Raw genomic sequence first — 15,763 nt, forward strand, 5'->3', positions numbered from 1 at the left:
TTTTAATTTTGCACCAAAAGAATCTTAGAAAACTTACCTAACATTATTATAACAAGAGCAATTTATTTTAGCCTAACCCAACTAAATATATTTTAGATTTGTTTACAGTAATGTAATACTAAGCAAACACAGTGAAATATATTTTTTTCGTTAGGTTCAGGATGATTTTGGCGAAATTATTGCATACACAAATTTTCACTTGTCCTATATGGCAAATGAGCGTTGCTATTTAAGCCAAGATCGCAAGTTCTGCCTATTCGGCACTATATATATATATATATATATATTAATATATATATATATATATATATATATATATATATATATATATATATATATATATATATATATATATATATATATATATATATATATATATATATATATATATATATATATATATATATATATATATATATATATATATAATATATATATATATATATATAATTAAATTATATATATATATAAATTATATATATATATATATAAATTATATATATATATATATATATATAGGGAGGTACATATGTAGGATGTACTCTTCTTTTTTTGGGAGACGGCCAGTGTATTAAAAAATAATTGCGCGTGCACACACACACACACACACACACACACACTCGTGGGTCCGTGGGGTGCAGACGTGGGTAACAAGGCTCCGAGAACCTTAGCGTTGTAAGGCGTGCAATAACAGCTAGCAGTAATCAGTGGTAGTGGAACGTCAGTGAACAATACTATGAGTGATAATTAAAGTTATTAGTTAAAGAAAGTGAGAGGAAAGCTGAAATCATAATATTTCAAAGCGCAAACCGTTGGGGGACTTAGGCGCTGTTGCCACATTGGCAGCGGTAGGCCTGAAGAAGTGACGTCACAACAAGTTATGTGCCATTATACATATAAAGTGAAGTGTATATAATGTGAAGTGTATACTACACACACACACACACAGGAACAAGCACTTGTAAGCTGTAGTACACACGCAAACACACACATACACAGGATTTCACACCGTCCTGTGAACTGACCATCTGAACCTTGCTCCTCTCCCCCCCTCTTCCTATCCTAGGTAGAGACCTATCTCTACCTTTCTCACCCTTTACCTATATCTCTCTCTCTACCTATCACTCTCTACCTATCTCTCTCTCTTCCCTCTCCCATCTCTCCCCTCTAACATCTCTTACCTCTAACACCTCCCCCCCTCTAACATCTCTCCCCCTCTAACATCTCTCCCCTCCCATTATCTCTCCCCTCTCCCTTTCCCCATCTCTCTCCCCTCCTCCCCTCCCTCTCCCCATAGCCTCTCTCCCCTCTCGCTCTTCCATCTCCCCCTCTTTCCCCCTTCTCCCCCTCTCTCCCCCTCTCTTTGCCTTCTCCCTCCCTCTCTCTCTCCCTCTCTCCCTCCCTCTCTCCCTCCCTCTCTCCCTCCCTCTCTCTCTCTCTCTCTCTCTCTCTCTCTCTCTCTCTCTCTCTCTCTCTCTCTCTCTCTCTCTCTCTCTCTCTCTCTCTCTCTTGCTCTCTCTCTTCCCCATTTTCCCTTCTAACTCTCCCCCTCTCCTACCCTTCCCTTCACTCTCTCTCCCCCTCTCTCTCACTCTCTCTCCCTCTCTCTCCCTCTCTCTCTTGCTCTCTCTCTTCCCCATTTTCCCTTCTAACTCTCCCCCTCTCCTACCCTTTCCTTCACACTCTCTCCCCCTCTCTCTCTCACTCTCTCTCACTTCCCCTTTTTCCTTCTCACTATCCCCCTCTCTCTACCTTCCCTTCTCTCTCTCTCTCTCTCTCTCTCCATCTCTTCTCCATTTTTCCCTTCTCACTCTCCCCCTCTCCTTCCCTTCCCTTCTCTCTCTTTCCCCCTCTCACACTCTCCCCCTTTCCCTTCTCACTCTTCCCCTCTCTCCTTCTACCTTTCCCTTCTCTCTTCTCTCACAAAAAAAAAATGGTGGGGACTCGCAGGAACCAAGGATCAGATGAGAATGGTTCTGGTAGGGAGGAGTGGATTGAGGAGCAGTGGAAAAGGATGGAACAAGAGTGGGAGAGAAAATTAGGAGAGCTTTCTGAAAAAATGGAGAAAGAGCTCTCTGTGAAATTGGAAAAGAGGTTGGAGAAGGAGACAAAGAATTGGGAGGCACAAGTCGAAAATGCAGTAGCCAAGATAAGGGTCCTAGAAGTTGAGATAAATAGGCTGAAGCGAGTTACAGGGGCAGTGACCAGAGAAGACACAGCATATGAAGCTGCGAGGCCGAACAGGAAGGAAGGAATTATGAATTATGCTAAGGTCATATCAGCCTGCCAAGGAGGACCAAGGAGTGAAAGGGAAGAACAGCTGGTTGCAGATGGAGAGGGTGATAGGTCGAATGCTGAGGCACAACCATGCTATCAAGAGCCACTGGAAAAATCAAGGGAGAAACTGACCACATACAGGCAGGATCCAGAGTCACAGAGGGTGAGGCAATGGGAGGAGGAAAGGGCAAAATCAGTGTTTATCCATGGGCTTCAGGAGAGAGAGGAAAGGACACACACTGAAAGGCAGCAGGAAGAAAGAAAGGAGATTGATAAAATCATCACGGAATTAGGTGAAGAGATGGACGAGATTGTAAATTTTCAGAGAATAGGGGGGTACTCGAAGGGGAGAAACCGACCAATCAAGCTGATTGTCAGGACGGAAACAGTGCGGAACAGGATCCTCCAAGAGAAACCACGATTGAAATACTCGGAAGAGTACAAGAGGGTGTTATTAGACAGAGACAGAACAAAATCAGAACGACAGCAGCTGAGGGAGAGGACAAAAAAGCGAAAGGAGCTAGGAAAAGAGACAAGGCTGGAACCAGCAGAGGTCAGTCAGAGCAGAACAGAACAGCAAGGGCAAGCACACACACAACTATTCTCAGAACCATACAACCTATCACACCATCCCAACACACACTACAATCCATACCCACAGCCTCCACCCAACACCGAGCTACAGAATCCCACAGTATGCCACCAGATCTCCCACCCTCACAGGCCCCCCAAACCACAGTGTTGGAAAGGAAACTGAAGGTATGGTACACAAACGCTGATGGAATAACAAATAAGTGGGAGGAGTGGCATGAACGAGTCAAAGAAGCATCACCGGACATCATAGCTCTCACAGAAACCAAGCTTACAGGTATGATAACAGATGCCATCTTTCCAACGGGATACCAAATCCTGAGGAAAGACAGAGGGAACAGGAGGGGTGGAGGAGTGGCATTGCTGATCAAAAATTGCTGGAATTTTGATGAGCTGGAGAGAGGAGACAGCTGAGAAGAAAGTGATTACATAGCAGGAATGCTTCACTCTGGAGGTCCCAAGGTGGTAATAGCAGTGATGTATAACCCACCACAGAACAGCAGGAGGCCAAGGCAAGAGTACGACGAGAGCAATAGAGCGATGGTTGACACACTGGCTAGAGTGGCCAGAAGAGCTCATGCATGCAGGGCAAAGCTCCTGATCATGGGTGACTTTAACCACAAGGAGATCGATTGGGAGAACTTGGACCCACATGGGGGCCAAGATACATGGAGGGCTAAGATGATGGAGGTGGTACTGGAAAACTTCATGTGCCAACACGTAAGGGACACTACAAGAGAGAGAGGAGAGGATGGACCAGCAAGGCTGGACTTAGTATTCACCTTGAGTAGTGCAGATATTGAGGACATCACATATGAAAGACCCCTTGGGGCCAGTGACCATGTGGTTTTTAAGCTTCGAATACACAGTAGAGCTAAAAGTGGAGGGAGAAGCAGGAAGGCCAGGATGAATGAAGCCAAACTACAAGAAAGGGGACTACACAGGAATGAGGAACTACCTGAACGGGGTTCAGTGGGACAGAGAACTGGCAGGGAAGCCAGTTAATGAGATGATGGAATATGTAGCAACAAAATGCAAGGAGGCTGAGGAGAGGTTTGTACCCAAGGGTAACAGGAATAATGAAAAAGCCAGGATGAGCCCATGGTTTACCCAAAGGTGCAGGGAGGCAAAAACTAAGTGTGCTAGGGAATGGAAGAAATATAGAAGGCAAAGGACCCAGGAGAATAAGGAGAGCAGTCATAGAGCCAGAAACGAATATGCACAGATAAGAAGGGAGGCCCAAAGACAATATGAAAATGACATAGCAGCGAAAGCCAAATCTGACCCGAAACTGTTGTACAGCCACATCAGGAGGAAAACAACAGTCAAGGACCAGGTAATCAGGCTAAGGAAGGAAGGAGGAGAGACAACAAGAAATGACCGTGAAGCATGTGAAGGACTCAACAAGAGATTCAAAGAAGTGTTCACAGAGGAGACAGAAGGAGCTCCAGAAAGACGGAGAGGTGGGGTACACCACCATGTGCTGGACACTGTGCACACAACCGAGGAAGAAGTGAAGAGGCTTCTGAGTGAGCTAGATACCTCAAAGGCAATGGGGCCAGATAACATCTCCCCATGGGTATTGAGAGAGGGAGCAGAGGCGCTATGTGTACCCCTAACAACAATATTCAATACATCTATCGAAACAGGGAGATTGCCTGAGGCATGGAAGACAGCAAATGTAGTCCCAATCTTTAAAAAAGGAGACAGACATGAAGCACTAAACTACAGACCAGTGTCACTGACATGTATAGTATGCAAAATCATGGAGAAGATTATCAGGAGAAGAGTGGTGGAACACCTAGAAAGGAACGATCTCATCAACAGCAGCCAACATGGTTTCAGGGATGGGAAATCCTGTGTCACAAACCTACTGGAGTTCTATGACATGGTGACAGCAGTAAGACAAGAGAGAGAGGGGTGGGTGGATTGCATTTTCTTGGACTGCAAGAAGGCGTTTGACACAGTTCCACACAAGAGATTGGTGCAAAAACTGGAGGACCAAGCAGGGATAACAGGGAAGGCACTACAATGGATCAGGGAATACTTGTCAGGAAGACAGCAGCGAGTCATAGTACGTGGCGAGGTGTCAGAGTGGGCACCTGTGACCAGCGGGGTCCCACAGGGGTCAGTCCTAGGACCAGTGCTGTTTCTGGTATTTGTGAACGACATGACGGAAGGAATAGACTCGGAGGTGTCCCTGTTTGCAGATGACGTGAAGTTGATGAGAAGAATTCACTCGATCGAAGACCAGGCAGAACTACAAAGGGATCTGGACAGGCTGCAGACCTGGTCCAGCAATTGGCTCCTGGAGTTCAATCCCACCAAGTGCAAAGTCATGAAGATTGGGGAAGGGCAAAGAAGACCGCAGACGGAGTACAGTCTAGGGGGCCAGAGACTACAAACCTCACTCAAGAAAAAAGATCTTGGGGTGAGTATAACACCAGGCACATCTGAAGCGCACATCAACCAAATAACTGCTGCAGCATATGGGCGCCTAGCAAACCTCAGAACAGCATTCCGACATCTTAATAAGGAATCATTCAGGACCCTGTACACCGTGTACGTTAGGCCCATATTGGAGTATGCGGCACCAGTTTGGAACCCACACCTAGCCAAGCACGTAAAGAAACTAGAGAAAGTGCAAAGGTTTGCAACAAGACTAGTCCCAGATCTAATAGGTATGTCCTACGAGGAGAGGTTAAGGGAAATCAACCTGACGACACTGGAGGACAGGAGAGATAGGGGGGACATGATAACGACATACAAAATACTGAGAGGAATTGACAAGGTGGACAGACAGGATGTTCCAGAGATTGGACACAGTTGGAAGCTGAAGACACAGATGAATCACAGGGATGTTAGGAAGTATTTCTTCAGCCACAGAGTAGTCAGTAAGTGGAATAGTTTGGGAAGCGATGTAGTGGAGGCAGGATCCATACATAGCTTTAAGCAGAGGTATGATAAAGCTCACGGCTCAGGGAGAGTGACCTAGTAGTGATCAGTGAAGAGGCGGGGCCAGGAGCTCGGACTCGACCCCTGCAACCTCAACTAGGTGAGTGAGCACACACACACACACACACACACACACACACACACACACACACACACACACACACACACACACACACACACACACACACACACACGCGCGCGCACACACGCGCGCACACACGCGCGCACACACACACACACACACACACACACACACACACACACACACACACACACACACACACACACACACACACACACACAAGACACTGTACACCGTGCATGTCAGGCCCATACTGGAGTATGCAGCACCTGTTTGGAACCCGCACTTGATAAAGCACGTCAAGAAACTAGAGGAAGTACAAAGGTTTGCGACAAGGTTAGTTCCAGAGCTAAGGGGAATGTCCTATGAAGAAAGATTAAGGGAAATCGGCCTGACGACACTGGAGGACAGGAGGGTCAGGGGAGACATGATAACGACATATAAAATACTGCGTGGAATAGACAAGGTGGACAAAGACAGGATGTTCCAGGGAGGGGACACAGAAAGAAGAGGCCACAATTGGAAGTTGAAGACACAAATGAGTCAGAGAGATATTAGGAAATATTTCTTCAGTCATAGAGTTGTAAGGCAGTGGAATAGCCTAGAAAATGACGTAGTGGAGGCAGGAACAATACACAGTTTTAAGACGAGGTTTGATAAAGCTCATAGAGCGGGGAGAGAGAGGGCCCAGTAGCAACCAGTGAAGAGGCGGGGCCAGGAGCTAAGACTCGACCCCTGCAACCACAAATAGGTGAGTACACACACACACACACACACACACACACACACACACACACACACACACACACACACACACACACACACACACACGCACGCACGAGCAAGCGGTCTTACACTCAACCCTGACTGACCATTATGTGTCAAGACAAATTATATAGGGAAGAACCAATAGTCGCTAGTAATTTATAATAAGCAAAAGAGGTTAGTGTGGGTGTCCTAGTAGGCAGAGGCCACGTGAGAAACAGCACAGCCTTGACCTCCTTTACCTGACTACTCCCTTAATTAGAAGCTAGAATATATTCCTGCATGAACATGATATATGCGTGTATATATTCTACTACGGTTTTATAATGATGTTGTGATCCAGGCCGAGTTATGTAGGTTAGCAGAATAAAAACATTAAAGAGGCTGTACACAACCCGGACATAGGAGAAGGGGAGCTTACGACAACGTTTCGGTCCGACTTGGACCATTTACATTGTACTGTTCCAGTCACGGTATTGTGCCTTTTTGTTGTTTATAAACAGGCTGTAGTAATCGAAAAAGAAAACTCTAAATTAATAAAATTAATTCCAGATTTGTTACTGTTATATTACTGTTAATTACCAGTTGGGTACAGGAAGTCACGAGGTTAGTCGCTCAGCAGGTAGAAGTTAGCAGCTACTCAGCAAGCAGAAGTTAGCAGCTACTCAGCAAGCAGAAGTTAGCAGCTACTCAGCAAGCAGAAGTTAGCAGCTAAGCAAGCAGAAGTTAGCAGCTGCTCAGCAAGCAGAAGTTAGCAGCTACTCAGCAAGCAGAAGTTAGCAGCTACTCAGCAAGCAGGAGGAGGAGATTTAAGGTGGTGGATGCGAGTGGATGAGGCCATCATCCGGTAATGGATTGATAACAGGAAGAGGATGTGCTGATAATAATTCATAAGATGCTAGTTCACCGAGCTTGATGCTTCATCAGGGTACCACCACCCATCTCCACCCTCATCACCACCACCTATCTCCACCATCCATCTCCACCTTCACCACCACCCACCACCACCACCTTTACCACCACTACTACCACCACTACAACCACCACCACCTTCACCACCACTACCACCACCACTACCACCTTCACCACCACCTTCACCACCACCACCTTCACCACCACCTTCACCACCACCTTCACCACCACCACCTTCACCACCATCTTCACCACTACTAGTACTTCTACCTGTCTGGGTTGCAACAGGCTACTATGGGAGACTTAATGGCAGACTCATGTATCCAAGAAAGTGAACCCCAACATAGAGCCGTTTCCCTGAACGAATCTACCTGGACGTCCTACTCATTTGTGCAACATTGCAAGCTCCTGAAGATGTATTGATTGCAACATGAAAGGTCTAGAGTTATCACTCAACTCCCCCTGTGGTCGTTTTGCATCTCGTATCGCTGTTTCGCGATTATTGCTGTGTATACATATCTTCTTTTTTTTTTCTTATTTGTTCTTATGCATGTGATATTTCCTTTCCATTTTATGTTTTGAGACCGTTGCTCGGGGGCGATGATTCGTGGAACCAATAATATGTTAAGATATGCCAATGCCCTTCACTTTGGTCAATGCAAGGTAAGATGTTAAACTCCGGTGAACGTAACCAGTGGTGTAAATAACGTGCGATGTGGGCTCGAACGCTGTCGCACCAGGTATTACTTGGAAGCACCTGGTGTTGGAGCCGTTATGACCGCTACTTCCCCGGAAGTCACTTTACTGTCATATTGAGTGTGGTCGATTGTGAGGTAGACAGCAACCATCCAGGGAGGTACTGCCTTCCTCTCATGAGAGGGTGACACAAGTTGTAGACTGGTAGACAGCAACCATCCAGGGAGGTACTACCTTCCTCTCATGAGAGGGTGACACAAGTTGTTGACTGGTAGACAGCAACCATCCAGGGAGGTACTACCTTTCTCTCGTGTGTTCAACGGAAACCTGTTTAGTGCTTTGCACTCTAGTAGGATTTTTTTTTTGTCTCGTGTAAGTTTGCAGGTAAATATTACAAACATCTGCTTACATTATTACACACACATTTTTATTTTATTTATGTGTCTAAATAGTTCTCAACAAACGACCGTGGCTCAAGGCCGAGCTCTGGAATTAGAAAAACTCGGGACTCATCAAAGGTTTATTCACATAATATATCCTTTTCAATCTATGAAACCTGGACTGAGATCGGGTTGCAGGGGTGATGTTCCCTGGTACCATTAACATGGATTGGTGGACTAGGATGAACGAAAAGGCTGATTCACTGTAGGGAAAAGCGCTTTGAAATTAATCATAAGTAACGTGGTAGGTGAGGGTGGGATGGTACCACATGCGACAAGTTTGAATTGGGTTGTGATGGTTGTTAGGAGACCCCTTGCAAGCCTGTGGACAGGTACAGACTCCACACATGATGTTGGGCCACTGCCAAATTGCAAAGGAATTTCAAGTAACAGGATAACGGATAAGAACAACCAAACTTCACTTTTTGACATTTGGTCATTCCTTCATGTGATTATATTACAAATTTTAGTCTGTTAAGCATATAATAATAAAGCTTGTAAAGTAAATAAGGCTCGTTTCTTGAAGCCAGATTTTTTCATCTACAAGCGTGGCCCTGTGTTTTAGCAGTGGGATTTCGCTTTCGTTTCATTCCAACAATTTTTGATGGAATTCAGGTCAGGGCTGTTCTTTGGCCACTGGATAACGTTGATATTTTACTCTTGCAACCATGGTGCCATGAATCCTATGGGCTGTGAGGGAAATGTTCCTTAAGCACATCCCCTGTGTATACAAACTCTGCAAGTGATGTTGGTTTTTATACCACCCAACATTATTTGCGCGTAGTCTGTATTGCTGGCTGTTTTGCTTCTAGTACTAATTGCTGTTGAATAGTTGAAAATAGACATGTGTGGATTTATAGGAATGAAACACAGAAGTCAGTTGAGAGATTGAGGTTATTTTTTAAATCTTGTACCAAGTAAAATATTATGTGATTATAAATTAGATCCTTTGACCTGGCTGGAATACTGTAGAATATTGTAAATACTTGCTAGAAAAAAAAATTTGGCAGGAAGAAAACGTACACATATGTACGTAGATGATATCAAACTCATAAGTACAGTATGAATGAAAAATGAATGAATGAAGAATTAGCAAGGACGAGTGTGTATGTGTACTCATATGTGGTGGCAGGTGTCGAGTCTTAGCTCCTAGCCCCACATCATGGCTGGTCGCTAATACGTTCAAACTCTCCTGGCTTCGAGAGCCTTATCGTACATCTAATTAAAGTTGCGTGTGGATCTTGCCTCTAATACTACATTCTCAGATCGTTCCACTTTCTGCCTACTCTAAGGCTGAAGAAATACTTCCTAATATCTCTATGACTCGTCTGTTTTCAACTTCCAACTGTGCCCTCGTATTCCTGTTTCCTGTCTCTAACAATCTGCCACTGTCCACCATATCAATTTCCCTCAGTATTTTGTATTACCCCTAGTTCTTCTTTGCTCTAGTGTCATCGGGTTCAATTCCTTAACCTCTCCTCATAGGACATACCCCTTAGCTCTGGGACTAGTCTCGTTGCAAACTTCTACGCTTTCTCCTGTTTCTTGACATGCTTAACTAAGTGTGGGTTCCATGCAGGTGCTGCCTACTCCTATGTGGGCCTTACGTACACCGAATACAGTGTCGTGAATGACTTTTTACTTAGATTTCTGAGAGCTAGTCTTAGATTTGCCATACGCGCATTAACTGCAACAGTTATTCAGTTGATGTGCGTCTCGCGATATGCTCGGTACAATACTCTCTCCAAGATCCTCCTTGAGTGAGGTATGCAGCCTTTATCTCCACAAGCCTGTATTCCGTCTGGGATATTTTTTGTCCTTCCCCAAACTTCATAACTTTGCACTTGCTGGGGTTAATTCCCGTAGCCAATTGTCAGACTGGACCTGCAGCTTATCTAGATCCATTTGTAGCCATTCCAGGTCCTCATCTGCTTGTATTCTTCTCATTAGTTTCATGTCATCTGCAAACAAGGATATCTCTGACTCAGTCACACCTATCATGCCATTCACATATACAAGAAGTTGTACCAGTTTTATTACTATCGTTGTGGAACCCTACTCGTTCCCTCGTCTCTGAAAATCACTCGTTTCCTTCATGTTAGGTATGCGTTGATTCACTGTAGTACCTTACCTTTTATTCCTGCCTGCTCCTCTAGCATTTGTACTAGTCTCTTGTGCAGTACTGTGTCAGAAGCCTTTCTGCAGTCCAAGAAGATACAGTCTACCCACCCTTCTGTCTCCTGCCTTCTTTTACCTTGTCACAGAATTCCAGTGAGACGATTTACAATCTCTAAAGCAGTGTTGGCTATCATGTATGAACCCACTCCTTTCTACGTTGTCTTCCACTCTTCTCCTTAACCTTACATAGTATGCATATCATATCATTGACACTGGTCTGTAGTTTAATGCTACCTGTCTGTCTCCTTTCTTAAAAATTGGTACTACATTTCATGTCTTTCACACCTCTGGCAATTGCACTGTGTCGATTAACTTAGTGAAGATTGTTGCTAGTGGTGCGCACAGTCTCTCCGCTCCCTCTCTCAGTACCCACAACACTTAATTCTCTCACTCTGCTTTATAACATCAACAACCCACTTCTCTTTTCTCCCACCTCCCTCACCCCTTTTCCCACTACTGCTTTCTAGGTATCTAGCTCTCAAAGTATCTTCACCTCTTCCCTAGTTGTATGTACTGTATCCAGCTCTCGCTGGTGCACTCTACTGCTTCGATTTGCGGGTAGCTTTCCTGTCTCCTCTGAGAATACCTCCTAAATTTCCTGGTCATTCCTTGTAAGCTCTCCTTTCTTCAGCCTGATTACCTGGCCCTTGATTGATGTCGTCCTCCTGATGTGGCTATATAATAACTTTGGTGGTAGGTGTGTGTGTGTGTGTGTGTGTGTGTGTGTGTTAGTGTTAGTGTTAGTGTTAGGTGGGTTGTAAGTATGGTGGAGATGATTGCTTGCTTGATAGACACTAATGGAGGTGGTGGGAGTGGCAGGTAGTGGGCGGTGATGTAAACACTCTCCAGCCTCTTCATGTGTGATGATGCCAGCTGCATCATCGTCTTCCGTTTGTCTCTGTCATCTCCACGCACTCTACCACCTGCCGTGACACATGCTGTATACCTACGTTGTCCCGTGACACATGCTGTATACCTACATTGTCCCGTGACACATGCTGTATACCTACACTGTGCCGTGACAGCTGCTGTTTACATCCACTGTGCCGTCAAACCATAGCTTCATGCGTGCTGTTTGAGTTTTTCAAGACTACATTTAAGAAAGGCTGTTAGTTTTGGCATTACTGAGCAAGAAGCCGTGCAAATTGAATTTGGTTTCACCTAACGCTCCCCCCCCCTCCGACGCGGGGGCCACCTTAACGCGATGTAGGGGTTTGCGCCTAGTAGGACAAACCCTAAACCCGTACCGGTCGGGAAATTGGAGGAAATCGGGTTTGAACTGAAGGGGAGAGTACCTCCAGTTCCTTGGATCAAGAGCACTTCAGCTTCATGGCATTCCCCTTCCATTACTTTAAGGATGTTTTCAGGGGTCAACGCCGCTGCGGCCAGGTGCCAGACCTGGCTTCACAGTCCGACATACAAACCAGGGTGGTCAAGAACTAATTAGAACTTATCAAGTTTACCCTTGGAGACAGCCAGAGGTCTGTTGGTAATCCCCCTCATGTATGAAGGGAGGTTTAAAATTTCTTGGGCTCCAAACATTTATTGTTTTATCTCTTAGTGTACTCGTAGCAACCTTCCTTTCATTATGGGTATTTTGCACCATCTGCCTAGCTTCGTGCTCTCGTAGGGAGTGGTTTGTGTGTACACATTCGGGACTAGTCCTCTAGGATTTTCCAGTTATAAATTGTGATGCAACTGTCACGCCTGCATAGAGGTACTGGTCGAGGGACTTAAATGTTCTCAGTAATTTAGGTGTTTAGGTGCAGTGAAGGTTCTCAGTAGAATCTCAAGGACTGCAGTTTCGCCCTCCTTAAAGAGGCTGGTAGTGTACAGCAGTATTCCAACTTAGTAAGAACAGGTGCCTTAGAGGACCATCATTAGCTTCGCACTCCATGATGGAGTTTGAGTGTAATATGAAATGCTTCGCCATAAAGGTTTTTGAGATAGGATGTATTTTTTTTACATCTTCGTTCATCTTAGTAAAATACCTATATACACTACCTTTTACTCTATTTAGTGAAACATGTTCTATAAACGGAGCCTTATTATGTACGTAGTGTCTTTCCACCAGACGTCATTTCGTTGTCCTCTGTTTATAATTTTCTATTTATTAGTTTCCACTAGTAGTATTTAATATTCATTATAATATTTTTAATGTTTTTTTTTCTTCCAAGTATTTTTACCAGGATAGAATTTATACTGTTTATTCTGTCTGTTATATTTTTTCCATTAAATTTAGATGTACATTTTGGGGTGGGGCAATATTCTCTTTGTGTGCACGTATATTGATAAGTGACGATTATGAACAGTTCACAGCTGACTAACAATACCTTGTCTAGAACAGTTGACAGTTAACCCAAAATACCATGGCAGGAACAGTTCGTAACTAACCCATAATACCATGGCTGAAACAGTTCGCAAATAACCTACAGTACTATGGCTAGAACAGTTCACAATTAACCCACAGTATTGTGAATGCTACAATTCGCCAGTAACTCAAAATACCATGATTGTAACAGTTCACGACGAACCCACAATACTGTGGCTGGAGCGATTCACAACCCTTAAGACTGCAACAATTTCAGAACTAACTACAAAACAGTGGTTACAACAGATTGCAACTAACCAACACTTATGTGGCTGGAGAAATTCACAACTAACTCTCAATATGGAGAGAACGTTAGACAACATTTTCCTCTAGAACTGATCGAAATGCGTTTAAAAGTTTCCTTTCCAAACAGGGTATTTTTCACTGGCATCACGAGTTTATTTGTTACCCTGATGAATGGCCATATTGGTTACTTAAAACTTGTAAACAAAACCGCTTGTAGACGTAACGATGGAAGAATGTAAAGCTTTTACTTGTAAATGCAAAGCTGATCTTCAGCCAAATGAATGAAAACAGTATGAAGCCAACTTACAGGTGATTAGTGGTGACGATCCATATGAAATGACTGAAGCTGTTCTGTCTGGCTACCTCCCAGTATAACCTATCAAGATACTGCATTTGTCTATTTTTCCATCGTGTCGGTATTTGATACTATTTATCTCTATATCCAGATATTGTTAACTACTAGATATTTTCACCCAGTCCATACACATACCAAGATTTAAAATTATAAGATTTTTGAAGCGTAAAACCAGTTTCTGTGGATAGGTTGACAGAAATAAAAAAAAAATCTAGTATTCAAAATTCATTTTTTTTTCTTTGTAAGGATTACAATGTGTGGTTTACATATTACAAAATATGAAGTGCAAAGAAAGCTACTAGCATGCCTAGGTATTTCGGGCAGGATCATTAATGATCCTGGCCTGTCATGGCCAAGGAAAGTTTTTTGGTTTTATTATAAATGACAGAAAACTTTATATACATATATGTTATAAAAATTATCACATGTATATGTCTAGGCAACTTTAGTTACAAAAGTGCCTTAATGACGTGTTTCATATATATAAATGAAAAATGCTTCAGAATCTTCATAATTTAAAATAATAGAGGTTTGTATTATTGTAGGTAATTTCCTCAGAGATTAAGTGAAATGCAGTAACAACCGTGGATTGTTGCACAATAAAAATGGGTGTGTGTGTGTAATAGCAGCACATAGTTCCTGTATGCCAGCTTACTAAAGTTGAAGATACTAAAATGTACAGGTCTTACTTGATTCAAAAATGTTCTGAACACATGTTTTCATGATTTTTTCTCTGTTTTGTTGCATCATGACAGTCACACCCGTTTGCTTTGGTAACTTTTCACAAACATTACCTTGGGTTTTTATTACTTTAGGGAGTCTGTAATATTTTAAATCTCTTGATCGGACTTATTATGACAACCATTAACTCCGAAATAGACCTTACTGTTTTTGTGTTGAAAACCAAATTAATTGTAAAAGTATCAAAAATAATATGTAAAAAACTCGCACTTCTAAGAGAATGTGTGTTATCGGATGTAACCAACAAGGTCTACCTACCCAGAAATATATGATGTCACGTCTTAGCTGTGAAGTTATTATTATAATCAAGGGGGAAGCGCTAAACCCAGAGGATTATACAGCGCCTGGGGGGGGGATGTGGAAGGCATTCAGGCTTAATTCGGGGAACTGGAGCACAGATCCAATTCCCTAAATCAAGAGCCCCTCACCAACATCAAGGAACCTTCCTTGAGGGGTTAGCTGTGAAGTGACGGCCATGTTGTTATTCTTGCATGGCCATTGTCTTTGGCAGTACTGCCATTTGCTTTCCGTTTAAGTAATTTTAGTGTGTTTTATAAGTAAAAAGATTTTATGCACTGATTCTTATTTATTATAACAAGTATTATTTATTACAATTATGAGCGAAACCTCGATTTCACTGATTAACAAGGGGAGTGGGGTGTTAATGCCGATTGTCAGGTAAGTCCGAATGAGGAATATTTTTCCATTATTACAATACCTGGCAATTCTAGATTTTAAAAAAATTGTCCTTTAAATCGAAAATCAGTTTACCCAGAAGACCATAATAAAGAACAATTCTGGACTTAATGGATTTACCTTGTTAAATCAATTTACTCAGCAGACTTTAACAGTAACTGAAAATTGAACTGATGATAGACTTTGTCTGGCCATAGATACCATTAAATCCGAAATCCATTAAATTTGGGTCATTTAAGTAAAGGTTTTACTCTATTATTATTATTATTATTATTATTATTATTATTATTATTATTATTATTATTATTATTGCACACTAACCCGATTGCTATTGCGCTCAGTTCACTGAGGTCTGGGGGTCGATCCCCGGCACGGATGAAAACAGGACGTGTTTCCTTAAGATACCTGCTGACCATGTTCACCTATCAGTAAAATAAGTACCTGGGTGTTAGTCGACT

The 15,763-nt window shown here is 43.1% G+C and overlaps 1 protein-coding gene across 9 annotated transcripts in view; it reads left to right on the plus strand.

Moving 5' to 3' along the window:
- The window catches only part of Amph (amphiphysin), a 239,219-nt gene that overhangs the window by 157,527 nt on the left and 65,929 nt on the right, over positions 1-15,763 (plus strand). The window lies entirely within an intron of this gene.

This window comes from Cherax quadricarinatus, chromosome 76 (genome assembly GCF_038502225.1).
Source record: "Cherax quadricarinatus isolate ZL_2023a chromosome 76, ASM3850222v1, whole genome shotgun sequence".
NCBI classification, from domain to species: Eukaryota; Metazoa; Arthropoda; class Malacostraca; order Decapoda; family Parastacidae; genus Cherax; species Cherax quadricarinatus.